Source organism: Ovis aries, chromosome 1 (assembly GCF_016772045.2).
Source record: "Ovis aries strain OAR_USU_Benz2616 breed Rambouillet chromosome 1, ARS-UI_Ramb_v3.0, whole genome shotgun sequence".
NCBI classification, from domain to species: domain Eukaryota; kingdom Metazoa; phylum Chordata; class Mammalia; order Artiodactyla; family Bovidae; genus Ovis; species Ovis aries.
In genome coordinates this window covers 224848289-224863417 of record NC_056054.1, presented here as the reverse complement: position 1 = coordinate 224863417, position 15129 = coordinate 224848289, and the positions used below count along the sequence as shown (strand labels likewise).

Genomic DNA, 15129 nt, shown 5'->3' with positions numbered 1-15129 from the left:
GCAGTCTCACGGATCTGGAGAGACAATCAGTAGCTTGCCAGTTTCCAGTGAACAGGATAGGGCGGGAACTAAACCTGACTTGCCAAATGCTGAAACTGTACCCTGAAGTAGTGGTAGTTTAGTCACTAAATTGTGTCCAACTCCTGTGACCACATGGACTATAGCCTACCAAGCTCCTCTGTTCATGGGATTTCCCAGGCAAGAATACTGGAGTGGGTTGCCATTTCCTTCTTCAGGGGATCTTCCCAAGCTAGGGAATGAACCCAGTTCTCTTGCATTGCAGGTGGTCCCCTGCGTTGCCAGTGGATTCTTTACTGACTGAGCCACCAGGGAAGAACAAAGCAAAAGTTCTTGAAAAGCAGACTGCAACTCCTGGGAGTCTCAGGGACTTAGGAGACAATAATTGATTTTAGGATCTGCCTGGAGAAGGAGTTCTTTCAGAGCAGCCCAGCATTTACCTGTTCACTTTGGACTAAGATGATCAATCTTTGCCATAGAAAAGAGAATTAACCTGGAGAATAGGGAAGTCATAAACAGTTAACTGTGAGGTTAATTATGGGTACATTATTACCCCTTCCATGAATAGTGTGTATTTTCTGTCTAAACTCATTTTCAACTGGCTCCTTATCACATTTTCTTAGATTTCTAAAAAGTAATTCTAGCTCAATGTGTCCAATACCAAATTCATAATCCCTACCTTCACATTCCTGATTTATCTTTTGCTAGTATTGATTTTATAGACTATCAACCTCCAAACATACTAGACAGTAATCTAGATTTACTCTCTCTCTTACAGATCAATCATCAAACTACCAGTGTTGTCTTCTAAATCTTTCTTGTCTTCTACACTAATGACATCTATTCCAGTCAAGGTTACCACTTCGTTCTACACATGGACTGTAGGAACTACGGCCATAGGCCACTCCTTTTTTTTTTTTTTTTCCCCTGTATCTATCCTATCCCTCCTGCCATGCATGCATGCTAAGTCACTTCAGTCATGTCCAACTCTTTGCAACCCTATTGACTGTAACCTGACAGGCTCCTCTGTCCATCAGATTCTCCAGGCAAGAATACTGAAGTGGGTTGCCATGCCCTCCTCTAGAGTATCTTCTCAATCCAGGGACTGAACCTGTGCCTCTTGCATCTCCTGCATTGGCAGGCAGGTATTTTCCCACTGTGTTACCTGGGAAGCTCCCAATATGATACAGAAAAAAAAATAATTACAATCTGTGTAAATTCCAAACACAGTCACAAAATTATTTATATAAAATGCATAATGTACTTTGATTATGCTATCACAGTAGTCTTTACAGTTCCTTCTATGAACTTCTGGGTGTCCTTAAGACCATTTTAGGAGCTCAAAAAAATTAAAAATATTTTTTGTAATAATATTAAAGAGTTTTGCTGAAATGAAATCTGCACTGATGTTACAAAAGCAATTCTGCATAAAAAATATGGCACTTTGCCATGAATTAAAGCAGTGGCACTAAGCTATACTCATGTTCATTATATTCTTGCCATTCTGAAGTTACAGTAAAGACATACAGGTTTCACTTAACAAGGTTCTTGATGAAGCAGTGCGAATTATTGCTTTGATTCACTTTTGACCCCATAGTACATATTTTTCAATATTCTGTGTAAGGAAATGGAACTTAGTCATAAAGCACCTCTGCTGCCTGTGTATGATGGTTGCTGTTAGGTAAAGCACCTGTGTGAAGGGAGGTGGTAGTAATTGTTTCAGTTGCAAGGTGAATTAGTTTTTTTTTTTTTTCCACACCACAGGTTTATGAATTTAATAAGATTTTGCCATTCAGTCCCTATTTGCAGCACCCAATAATCCTTTGAAATACCAGACAAATCTGGCAGTGACCAACAGTACTTCTGACCTCCAGAATTTAACAGTTCAGGTTGTCTAGCATTTTGTTTTTCAGTGGCACTTGCACTGGTATCTCTTCAAAGCTGGCAGACTTTAAATGTACCAGTGAAAAAGAGCTTTTTCCCCTTCAAGGGGAAGGAAAAAAAATCACCCTTCAAAATCTGGCAGATCTGGCTATAAGGTACTTCCTCCCATCCCATCTCTCCAGGCTTGTTTATTTGTAGTAGAGCAAGAGAGAAAAAAATCGAATCTAAGTTACAAGAAATGTAACAATGATGGCTATAAAAGAAGTGACCAAGAGGAACTGAGATTCTCCTTTATCTCCAACATCCAATATATGCGGTTCACAGAAAAACAGCAAAAATAACAGTTCCACAACAGCTAGGATTACAAAATTCTGTTCATCCAAGGGTGGTGGAAGGCAGGGTAAATGGCACGGTTGGTGGAGGGGGAATCTATTCCCATCTGTTCCGGTAGGAGGGCTGAAGAGATGCTGAAAAAGAGCTGCAGAAAAACCTGTGATTCTTTCAGATTCACCAATGTTAGAAATCAATGTGCCAGTGTCAGGAAGATTCTGCCTTAGGTGCACCAGACAAAAGTCCCAATTTCCTCAGAAAGAAGGGAATATGCAGAGGACACTTGCATGGTGGATCCTGCTTTTCATAGTAGGGAAGGTGGACAAGGAAAAGAGCTGCCACAGGGTCCCCCTATTCCCGTCCATCCCTTCTTGATGGCCAACACAGTGAACTGCCACAGTCTTGCTTGGCAGGAGACTGGTGCTGTGAAGGGAGCTTCTCTGCAGAGGTTGAGCTACTATGGGCAGATTGCAGTAAACCATTTTCTGGAAGGTTCTGTTGCTTAAGGAAATCACTATGGAAAAGAGGTTACAGGTGGAAAGGCAGGTTTTGCCAGGGGTATTTACTTCGTTGGGCTTCAGTAGTGGCTCACATGGTAAAGAATCTGCCAGTAATGCAGGAGACCTGGGTTCAATCCCTGGGGTGGGAAGATCCTCCAAAGAAGGGAATGGTTACCCTTTTCAGTAGAATTCCATGGACAGAGGAGCCTGGTGGGGTATAGTCCATGTGGTGGAAAAGAGTCAGACATGACTGAGTGACTAACACTTTCACCTTTTGCTTCATTGGTGTTCATAAAAAACAAAGGGAAGAGAACAGAGCAAAGGCAGCTAGTGATAATGTAGGAGGTGGGGTGCCTGCTGGAAAGTCCACCATAGTGAGTAGAAAAAAAGATTGGAGATTAACCAGCTGACCAACAAGATGGATGAGAAAGAGACCCACAGATATTTCCTAGGTACAGAAAATAGCCTGCAATTGACATGTTGAAGACCATGTCAGTAAGGAATGGGTGAGGCTTCCTCCCTGATACCATAAGTGCCAGATCAGCTATATTCTATCATATCACATTCACAACTTTGCTAAGCACAAAGAGGAGGAGCACTGAAAATTGATGGGAATAAATATTTCAGCCAGAATCAAACATCTCTATGTAGAAATGGATAACCAATCATTTGGGCCATTACTGACTAAAACACAGGAATACACACTTCATAAAACCGGGAAGAGAATGAAGCAGAATAGTCTGCCACGTCATGTACAGCACTGAGAAATTCTATTAGGTGTGGATGGCTCAATCTTGCTTCCTCTTGTATACCCTGGGCTTTACATGTCCTCTCAAACACTCTACTAGCCTTCTTAGATGCTGTTCCTCTCTCTTTCGCTGAATTTGAGCATCTAGCTATGAGATGGTACAACTTCCAGAAATGGTGTTCTTGATTCTCCTAGAAAGGTACTGCGGAAAGGTTTTGACACTGTCAGCAATCTCTTCACCACTCAAACTACCAATTACACACAGGAGAGAGAAGCATCCCCAAATCTGTCACTATGAAGGCTGCACAGCTTTGCTGCTGTGGCTCTGACTCTCTGCCCACTGCCAACCAGACAGGCTCCTTGGAGCACCTTGCCCTTGCCTATGTCTCCCACAACACATGTTCTCAAGGTGGGGCCACAACACCCGGCACACCCAGGTCCTATGGAGCTGGGGTGGCATGTCCGTTGGGAAGTCCAGGTGTTCTTAATGAAATCATTTTCACTAGAGAGAATTTCTGGCAGGTAAACAATGTTTATTTAGACTTGAGTATTTTACAGATTGTCTTAAAATGTAAAGAAATGGATTTGCTTTTTCAAGGAAAGCAAATACTTTTGTTGTGAATGGTAACACTCAAATTTTCAACCAAATATTAGAATTTTGGAAAAGGTATCTCTGAAATCTTTACAGCTTTCCAGTAAAAGTTTTTGCTAATAAGCCTGATAGTAACCTTGAAAAGTGAAAGTTGCTCAGTTTTGTCTGACTGTTTGTGACCCCATGGACTATGCAGTGCATGGAATTCTCCAGGCCAGAATACCAGAGTGGGTAGTTGTTCCCTTCTCCAGGGGATCTTCCCAACCCAGGTCTCCTGCATTGTAGGCAGATTTTTTACCAGCCAAGCCACCAGGGAAGCTGATACTAACATTACTTGATTTCATTAAAAAATGTATATCAGCATTTGGCATATCTACATAACTCAGTGAACCAATATTTCTTTAATGACCGTAATGTAACATCACAAATGGATAGGGATGCAGACAAAGGACAAGATAAATCAATGGATTGTAATATAAGGAAGTGTAAAAAGTTAATTGATATGGTTTCGTATTCCATATGCATCTAGTTTTAGAGAAACTGTTACCTACCTGTTCCTGTCAGGTTCCAACAAGGGTCTTTCTGGCCCAGTGTCCTTTGAGCCAATGAAGCATTCCTATTTCAGCTCAAAAGCCATGGAAAGGTTTAGTTTCTAATCAAGGAAAGAACAGATGTGAGTTAGCTAGCTCTACAGCAAGGGTCCCAAGCCTCCAGGATCTAATGCCTGATGACCTGAGGTGGAGCTGATGTAATATTAATAAAAGTAAAGTGCACAATAAATGTAATGCACTTGAATCATCCCCAAACCATCTCTTGCTCCCTGGCTGTGGAAAAATAGCCTTCCACAAAAGCAGTCCCTGGGGCTAAAAAGGTTGGGGACGGACTGCAGCTGTACAACCCACTCCCATCAGGTCATGGGCAGGGCTGTATGGGGTTTTTTAAAATGCAGAGGGCAGAGCGCTGTGGATTGGGCATGGCTATGCTGCTCCAGCTCGTGATCTCAGTGCAGGCACAGCCTCTCAGTAAGCGGCGCCCACCGTCTTGAATTTCAGTTTTTCCAGGGCGTTTCTGTGAGCTGATGCAGCCTTTCATTCCAGGATCTTTGGTTTGAAGCTGAGGACAAATCTTCTGTACATGGCACCCTATAAGCAAGTGAAATCTGACTAAGCACAAAGGAGAAAGAAAAAAAAAAAGGTTAGACTTTATATTATTACACAAATTCTATTTTTATTTCCTGGGAGTTTTTAATAGGCTTTGCCCCATGACAAAACCACTACTGTCAAATTCTTTATGGTTTCAAACATGTATATCCACTTATTTATGTGTGTGGCTGGCTTTTCCTCACGTACTTCAACTAAAGTAATGTATCAGAGTTGACTGAAAGTAGAAATATGAGAATCCAGTTATCTTGTAGCAGGCAAGTCTATAAAATATTTGCAAAACTGTAAATAGCCTAGAGATAAAATTCTGAGGTTGTAATTATTTTTAAGACTATGGGGATGACCCATTATCCTTGCCTGTTGTGGATAGAGGAGGTGGCAGGGAATCCATGGTTGCAGAGTCAGACATGACTAAAAGAATTTGAAAAAATAAAAAAAAATAACATAATATATAATAATATTAATTTTTAAAATTTATTTTTAATTGGAGGATAATTGCTTTACAATATTGTGTTGGTTTCCACTGTACAACAATGTAAATCAGCCATAACTATATGTATATCCCCTTCCAGATGAGCCTCCCCCCCAACCCCCATCCCACCCCTCTAGGTCATCACAGAGCTGAGCCACCCATGTTATATATTAACAGAAGCTTCCCACTGCTTTTTTACACATGATAGTGTATTTATGTCTGTGCTACTCTCTGTTTGTCCTAGCCTCTCCTTCCCTGCTGTGTTCACAAGTCCTTTCTCTATATCTCTGTCTCTATTCCTGCCCTGCTGTATTTGCTATACTACAAGTTGAAGAGTCCATTCATGGGAGAAAACTTTAATAGAGTAGGATCATGATCCTCTTTCAGTCCCTCTCTGACTGAGAAAATCTGATTTAGGAAAAAAAAAATATAAAAATCTAAGGTGGAAATAAAACACTTGCTATTGAAAATGTAATTACTAGTATTTCATGTACTGGAGGTTTTTATCCCCTGCATTCACTGAACCTTAATTACTACCTACATTCCTCAAACTTAAGTGTGACCATCCACCAGAGACACCATGGCCTCACCCTGGACTTCGATCAGTGTGTTCATGATAATCAATCTGCTTCCACTTTGGCTCACCTTGTTCCCAGGAACCATAGTGAACTTTTTGTAAGACAATTTTTGTTTCACCGCTTCCCTAGTTAAAGTTCCAGAAAAAGAAAAAAAAGAAAAGGTTTTGTTTTTCTTTATGTTTTTTTTTTGTTTGTTTGTTTCAAAGGTAGCAAACTCATCCCCCTTTCAACATGGTAACTTAGCTATATATTATCTAGTCCTCCCAAGACAATCAACCTTCTCTTCCTCTCCCCATCCTTGCTTACTTTGTTCCAGCCACATCTTTTTTTTTCTTATAAATGCCAAGATAATTCCTCACTCAGACATGTTCCCAAAACTCTAGTTTAGCAGGTATTCACAGGGCTCTGTTCTCATCTCAGCACATGTGTGCACCACTATAATTGTACTCAGTATATCAATACCTGTTACCATAGGTATACTGTATATTGTATGTGTATTTTTATATATGTGTGCATTTTTGTAGACATACATGTGCATAAACACATATACATAAACACCAGCATATATATAAATATACATTGGGGATCCTTCTCTTTAGCTCTTCCATCTCACGAACTGACACATCTGCTCATATAGAAGGAAGAGAGAAACAACATCCCTTTCATTCAGATTCTACTGATAGCAGGCATATAAAATGATACTTTTGTTTGCATTAATAATTAACTACAGAGTAAAGTAACACAGAGCTTCCCAGTTGTCTAGTGGTAAAGAACCTGCCTGCCAATGAAGGAGACTTAAGAGATACGGGTTCCATCCCTGGGTTTGGAAGATCCCCTGGAGAAGAGCATGGCAGCCCACTCCAATATTCTTGCCTGGAGAATCCCATGGACAGTGGAGCCTGGTGGGCTATGGTCCTTAGTGTTGGAAAGAACTGGACACAACTGAAGTGACTTAGCATGCACACAAAGTATTGAAAACATATTCCAAAAGGTAAATATAAACTATTGCCTTATAACATCATTTACCTCAAGTCTTTTATTTTGTAGTTAAACAAATAGAAATTAATGTAACTTAATTTCAAGTCACACAATAGAACAAAACTAAATTTCAACAATTGCCCATTTAAATGACTCTAATAATAGGATATTAAATATAAAAAAAATAGTTTGCCCCAAATTGCCATTTCTCTTTCATGAAGTCTGCCACTTTCTATCCAATATTTTGAATGTAAAAATGAAAGTAAAAAGAATACTGTTATTTTGAAATGAAGTATTAAGAATAAGTTTAATGGTGATTTCAAACCTTTACCACTTCAATTGTTAAAGAGAAAATGAAGAGTGATTACAGTCACACACTTGGTTTGAATAATAATGTTAAAAAGAAAAAGAGCAACAATATGAAACTGTTCTAATCATCAAGAAATTTTATCAAGGAAGCAAAACATTTAATGGACAAAATCTAATCTATTCAAGTCAAACTGTACTTTGTAGTTCAAAGAATACCCCTAATCTTCTCTATTTCATATATCCTAAGCAAATCTTGGGTTTATTAATCATGATCCAGCAATCTTTTCCTCACCTATGAAGTTACTTAAGTATCTATTAGTCTTTCTGTTGAGTTCAGTTCAGTTCAATCACTCAGTCGTGTCCAACTCTTTGCGACCCCGTGAATCGCAGCACGCCAGGCCTCCCTGTCCATCACCAGCTCCTGGAGTTCACTCAGACTCGTGTCCATCGAGTCAGTGATGCCATCCAGCCATCTCATACTCTGTCATCCCCTTCTCTTTAGGCTTCCTTTAAATACATAAAAATCTAATTTGCAATTTATAATGATAATAGTGGGAAAGAAAAGGTATTATTATAAACACAAAATTATCCACTTAGAGCATTGCCTTGATTAAATTTTATAGATCCATTTACTTGTTTAAAATTTGCAAGAGAGTAATATCTGTACTTTTTCTGTTTATGAAGAACATAAAATTGCAGTAGTCATGATTATATTTAAAAAGCCAGATGCTTCCTTAAAAGTACATTACTATGTTTTAATGGTTACTATAGGCATAATATTATTTTACATTTAGTTTGATAATATGGGTCATGTAAGACAAAAAGTATCTTAATGTAAAATGAAACCTGAAATAAATGTTTACTATAGTAAATATATTATTGAACTGAAAATGAAATGAAATCCAATTTTATTTTTAGAAAACAAAATGACTACCATTTTAATTTAAAAAAGAGGGGCTGGTTATTATTCTTGCCTAGTAAGTCTATAGATACGCTGCTTGGGGTTATCACTATAATAACCTTAATTATTGTCTTTGGAATCTGAACAAATTATCTGTGCTTTAGCTCAGCTGATGATCAAATGAAAACATTTTCATAGTGCTTTTTTTTTTTAAGTTGCAAATTCAGTGACAAAAAAGGTGCAAATAAGACATTTTGTAGCAATTTCATATTTTGAGATTGCTAATCATCACCCATGTAATCTTTCTGCTTCTACAGTTTCAAAGGTTTATTACAGATCTACAGGACGGTCAGATATAAAATATCTGGGTCACAGCAGCTTACAACTGCTATTGATTCTCTGTGCAACTTTGTTAGGATGAAGAAGGAGTATATAAATGTGGTGCTCTGTAGGGGAAAGTTTCAGCATTCGAAAACCAGATGGGATTACGTGTAGTTTTCATCAATTTAAAGTAAAGTAAATGAAAATCATCGGGTAAAAGATGTGAAATAGAGTTTTAATTGAGTTTTCTGTGTAATAAAACTTAAAAGGCAAAATGTCAGCTTGTCCATTTTCCTAAGCTCACTATTATTGTTCTACTTTATTATTTTTATTTTAGTGAACTCCCCAGGATTGTCAAAATTCTTTCCATATTTATTTCCAAAGTGCATACACACAACTTTCTTTAAAAAAAATTGTTTTTAATTAAAATATAGTTGATTAACAATGTTAATTTCTGCAGGACAGCAAAGTGATTCATATATATGTCTTATTTTTTAAAATGCTCTTTTCCATTATGGTTTATCATAGGGAATGTATTTCTCTGTGCTAAGTCTAGGACCTTGCTGTTTATTCATATATAATAGCTTATATCTGCTAACCCCAACCTCCCAGTTCATCCCTCCCCCAACACCCTCTCTCTTAGCAATCAAGTCTGTTCTCTGTGTCTGCGAGGTCTGTTTCTGATTCATAGATACATTCACTTGTGTCATATTTTAGATTTCACATGTAAGGGATATTATATGGTATTTGTCTTTCTCATACTGACTTTGGCACTGAAATGCTGCCCAGCTGATTCTGTAATACTGGTATATTCTCTGTGAGCATTTGATGCACTGTATTTCAAGCAGTTTGCCCTTGAATAAAACATATAAATTTAAAGGAAGTATAGGGAATTACCTGGCAGTCCAGGGGTTAAGACTTTGTGTTTTCATTGCGAGGGCCCAGATTCAATCCCTGATCAGGGAACCAAGTTTCTACAAGCTGCACATCGTGGTCAAAAATAAAGAAAAAGAGAAAGAAACTATAGTTGTTTAGGTTGGTAGGTATAGGAGAATAGAGATATAGGGCTTGGTAAACTTGGGCTCAGTAAACTCAGACACAGAACCTAATGATTGCATTAAACAGGATATGTATCAAGGAGCACAGTTACACAACCATTTTAAGAAAGAGAGATAACATTTCAAGGCAAAAATCAGACATATTTCATAGGATATTGAAACCAAGCAGGAACATGTAGGGGCTTCCCAGGGACAGATCCTTCTCCACCCCTCTCCCTTGCCTCTTGTTTGTAAAAAAATCTTTGGACTTCTGGACCTTTCTTAATTTATGAAGAACAAATTAAGTGAGAGAAACAAACATACAAAAAGAACAGAAATGAAAGAAAACAGTCAAACAAGGCAAAATAATAATAATTTAGTCATAAAACACAGTCAGTTCAGTTCAGTTCAGTCGCTCAGTCATGTCCAACTCTTTGCGACCCCATGAATCACAGCACTCCAGGCCTCCCTGTCCATAACCAACTCCTGGAGTTCACTCAGACTCACATCCATTGACTCACTGATGCCATCCAGCCATCTCATCCGCTGTCGTCCCCTTCTCCTCCTGCCCCCAACCGCTCCCAGCATCAGAGTCTTTTCCAATGAGTCAACTCTTCGTATGAGGTGTCCAAAGTACTGGAGTTTCAGCTTTAGCATCATTCTTTCCTAGGAAATTCCAGGGCTAATCTCCTTCAGAATGGATTGGTTCAATCTCCTTGCAGTCCAAGGGACTCTCAAGAGTCTTCTCCAACACCACAGTTCAAAAGCATCAATTTTTCAGTGCTCAGCCTTCTTCACAGTCCAACTCTCACATCCATACATGACCACTGTAAAAACCATAACCTTGACTAGACGGACCTTAGTCGGCAAAGTAATGTCTGTGCTTTTTAATATGCTATCTAGGTTGGTCATAACTTTTCTTCCAAGGAGTAAGCATCTTTTAATTTCATGGCTGCAATCACCATCTGCAGTGATTTTGGAGTACCCCAAAATAAAGTCTGATACTGTTTCCACTGTTTCCCCATCTATTTTCCATGAAGTAATGTGACCAGATGCCATGATCTTCGTTTTCTGAATGTTGAGCTTTAGGCCAACTTTTTCACTCTCCTCTTTCACTTTCATCAACAGGCTTTTTCGTTACTCTTCACTTTCTGCCATAAAGGTGGTGTCATCTGCGTATCTGACATTATTGATATTTCTCCCGGCAGTCTTGATTCCAGCTTGTGTTTCTTCCGGTCCAGGGTTTCTCATGATGTACTCTGCATATAAGTTAAATAAGCAGGGTGACAGTATACAGCCTTGACGTTCTCCTTTTCCTATTTGGAATCAGTCTGTTGTTCCATGGCCAGTTATAACTGTTGCTTCCTGACCTGCATATAAGTTTCTCAAGAGGCAGGTCAGTTGGTCTTGTATTCCCATCTCTCTCAGAATTTTCCACAGTTTATTGTGATCCACACAGTCAAAGGCTTTAGCATAGTCAATAAAGTAGAAATAGATGTTTTTCTGGAACTCTCTTCTTTTTCCATGATCCAGCAGATGTTGGCAATTTGATCTCTGGTTCCTCTGCGTTTTTTTTAAAATCAGCTTGAACATCAGGAAGTTCACGGTTCAAGTACTGCTGAAGCCTGGCTTGGAGAATTTTGAGCATTAGTTTACTAGCATGTGAGATGAGCGCAATTGTGTGTTAGTTTGAGCATTCTTTGGCATTGCTTTTCTTTGGGATTGGAATGAAAACTGACCTTTTGCAGTCCTGTGGCCACTGCTGAGTTTTCCAAATTTGCTGGCATATTGAGTACAGCACTTTCACAGCATCATCTTTCAGGATTTGAAACAACTCAACTGGAATTCCATCACCTCCACTAGCTTTGTTCATAGTGATGCTTTCTAAGGCCCACTTGACTTCACATTCCAGGATGTCTGGCTCTAGATGAGTGATCACACCATCATAATTATCTGGGTCTTGAAGATCTTTTTTGTACAGTTCTTCTGTGTATTCTTGCCACCTCTTCTTAATATCTTCTGCTTCTATTAGGTCCATACTATTTCTGTCCTTTATTGAGCCCATCTTTGCATGAAATGTTCCCTTGGTATCTCTAATTTTCTTGAAGGGATCTCTAGTCTTTCCCATTCTGTTATTTTCCTCTATTTCTTTGCATTGATTGCTGAAGAGGGCTTTCATATCTCTTCTTGCTATTCTTTGGAACTCTGCATTCAGATGCTTATATCTTTCCTTTTCTCCTTTGGTTTCACCTCTCTTCTTTTCACAGCTATTTGTAAGGCTTCCCCAGACAGCCATTTTGGTTTTTTGCATTTCTTTTCCATGAGGTCTTGATCCCTGTCTTGATCCCTGTCTCCTGTACAATGTCACAAACCTCATTCCATAGTTCATCAGGCACTCTATCTGTCAGATCTAGCCCCTTAAATCTATTTCTCACTTCTACTGTATAATCATAAGGGATTTGATTTAGGTCATGCCTCAATGGTCTAGCAGTTTTCCCTACTTTCTTCAATTTGAGTCTGAATTTGGTAATAAGGAGTTCTTGATCTGAGCCATAGTTAATTCCTCCTTGAGGGCTATAGATAATTTTCTGAGCTATATCCTTGAGTTTTGCAGGCACTAAAGCCCTCGCCAGGTAGAATAAGTTAACTGCATGCTGACCACCAGCAGGTAGGCCCCAGATCAGCAGAAGGTTGATGATTGAGATTCCCAAAACATCACTTTGTTACTTTACCATCAATCAATCAAATGAGAGTCCTTTGGACAGCAAGGAGATCAAAGCAGTCAATCCTAAAAAATATCGATCCAGAATATTCAGTGGAAGGACTGATGCTGAAGCTCCAATACTTTGGCCACCAGATGTGAAGAAACCATTCAATGGAAAAGACTCTGATGCTGGGAAAGATTGAAGGCAAGAGGGAAAGTGAGCTGCAGAAGATGAGATGGTTAGATAGCATCAGTAACTCAATGGACATGAGTTTGAGCAAACTCCGGGAGATGGTGAAGAATAGGGAAGCTTGTCATGTTGCAGTCCATGGGGTGGCAAAGAGTTGGACATGACTTAGTGACTGAGCACATAACAATAACCAATCAGAGGATTCTACACAAGCTGGCCACACACTCTCTCTCACACTGTCTTTAAAAATTCTTCCCTGAAAGCCATCAGGCAGTTCTGAGCATGCACTTCTTCTTGCTTGGGCTTATGATAAAACTGTACTTGCCTTTGCTACAATCTGGTGGCAGTAGACTGCCTTTGCTGTGTGTCAGGCAAATTGACCCACATTTGGTTCTGTAACAATATAACTTCAGCCTTAAATGACAGTGATGCAATACTTAAAATTACAAGATCTCTTATTCTGAATATCTGAAAGGATCTTATTAGCAAATTTCTTATCAGCAAAATTAGAATTCCAAGGGTTAAGTTTTAGAATTATAGAAACTAGCTATTGAGGAAATGTCAGAAGAAATAGTCTGAAAGAAAGCATAGTGATAGAGAATCTTTCCTGGAGGAAGCTTTTTAAAAGATGAATGATTTGTGTACATCAAGAAAGTCAATGAGGGCTTATAGGCGTATAATCTTGTCAGGATAATAGTTGTAACATTTTTTGTTTTGTTTTAAAGTTTAAATCAGCTTATTAAATTTACTTTTGATGTGTTTTTAATTTCTTTTAATAGAGAGGTAGGATATGAAAAATAGGAGCACATTCTCTGAAGCTATATTTCCTGAGTTTATAATTCAATATGTGGATAAATCATAATCTCTGTTGTTTGTGGAAATAATAATAAATGTCCACCTGATAAAATGGTTCGGGAGATTCAATGAATTGACACATGAAGAGATCTTAAGGCAAAACTGTTTCCATTATAAGTATCACATAAATGTTTACTTTAAGTATCACTATCAGTATTTAGTAGTCCGAGCATGCAGTATAAGCTAATATATAAGTATCAGTGCCAAACTGACAAAGTCCAAAATGGAAGAAGCTGATGATCCAGGTAAATTAATTAAAAAATCATCCCTGCAACTGCTGTAGAAAGAGCACCTCCAAATACAAAAATGATCAACCTATTGTGTGGAAATTATTTTATTCATCTCTTTAAGTAGAAATGAAATATTTCTCATTATCATATGAGGATAAATTTTAGAAAGCTTGCAATCAAGACAGCAGCCCCAAAATCAATAAAAATAGGTTTATTTTATTGCTAACCTAAGCCTGTTAGTCCTGAGATTTTTGTGAAAGTTATTTCCGCTAAACATTTGTGTGCTTATGAATACAAAACTTCTTTTAAGTGCTTTGCATTAATGTTCACAATTGAATGTCACAACAACCTTAGGGAGTATATATCCTTAGCATTCCTAATTTAAAGATGAGGGAAAACCACATTAAAATTAAAAAATAAAATAAAATAAAAGCTTTCCCATAATCACACAGCTAGAAATTACAAAGCTTGTTCCAGTAATGGCAGAGTTGCTTATATCAAATTAACCCTCCTGCAGGAAACATTACCAACTGGTGGGCAAATATAAAATATCATAGTTAAAGGTACTGAAGTGTGAACAGAGGCTTACAGATATGTGAAGGAATTTTAACTCCTGAATGGAAGGGCTTAATTTGGGTGAGATCTTCATTTACACAGCTTTCTCCTAAGGTCATTTCTTAGGCTTACTGAGCAGAACACAATAGAAAGTTACACTCTTACTGGCCTGAGGAATAAGTGACATTAAGAGAGACTGGAAAGTGAGAGGAATGTTGGGATATGAGCGAGCCATAAATTTATAAGCCAGAAATATGCACATAAATTCCCACAGATTTTCTATTGACTTCAGAACTGAAGTTAAGATTCCAAAGATGAGAGGGAGAAAACTTCACTTGGAAAGCTAAAATACCTGAGCAGAGGTCTCAGCCACTTCTCGATGCAGTTTGGAGTTGACTTGATAACATAGAGAAATGTGCCAAATACCTTTATGCTTTCCTTTATTGTTCCAGGAGGGCTGCACTGCATTATGACTGAGGCATTATCCTTAGCACTAAATACTATTTTTTGAAATTTTATTTTTAATTATAGTTGATATATACTGTTGTGTTTCAGGTGTACAACAAAGTGATTCAGTTATTCTTGCACACATAACTTTTTTATAGATTATTTTCCATTTAGGTTATTATAAAATATTGAATAGAGTTTCCTGTTCTATATAGTAGGACCTTTTTCATCATTTTATATATAGAATTGTGTATTTGTTAATCAAAATGTTCAGATTTTTCTGTCCCCCCCCCCCCCACCATTCCTCCTTGGTAACCATA

The 15129-nt window shown here is 38.2% G+C and overlaps 1 pseudogene; it reads right to left on the bottom strand.

Moving 5' to 3' along the window:
* Window positions 1–2583: 2583 nt before the first annotated feature.
* LOC114112774 (etoposide-induced protein 2.4 homolog) lies at window positions 2584–14830 on the bottom strand (annotated as a pseudogene).
* Window positions 14831–15129: the final 299 nt, after the last annotated feature.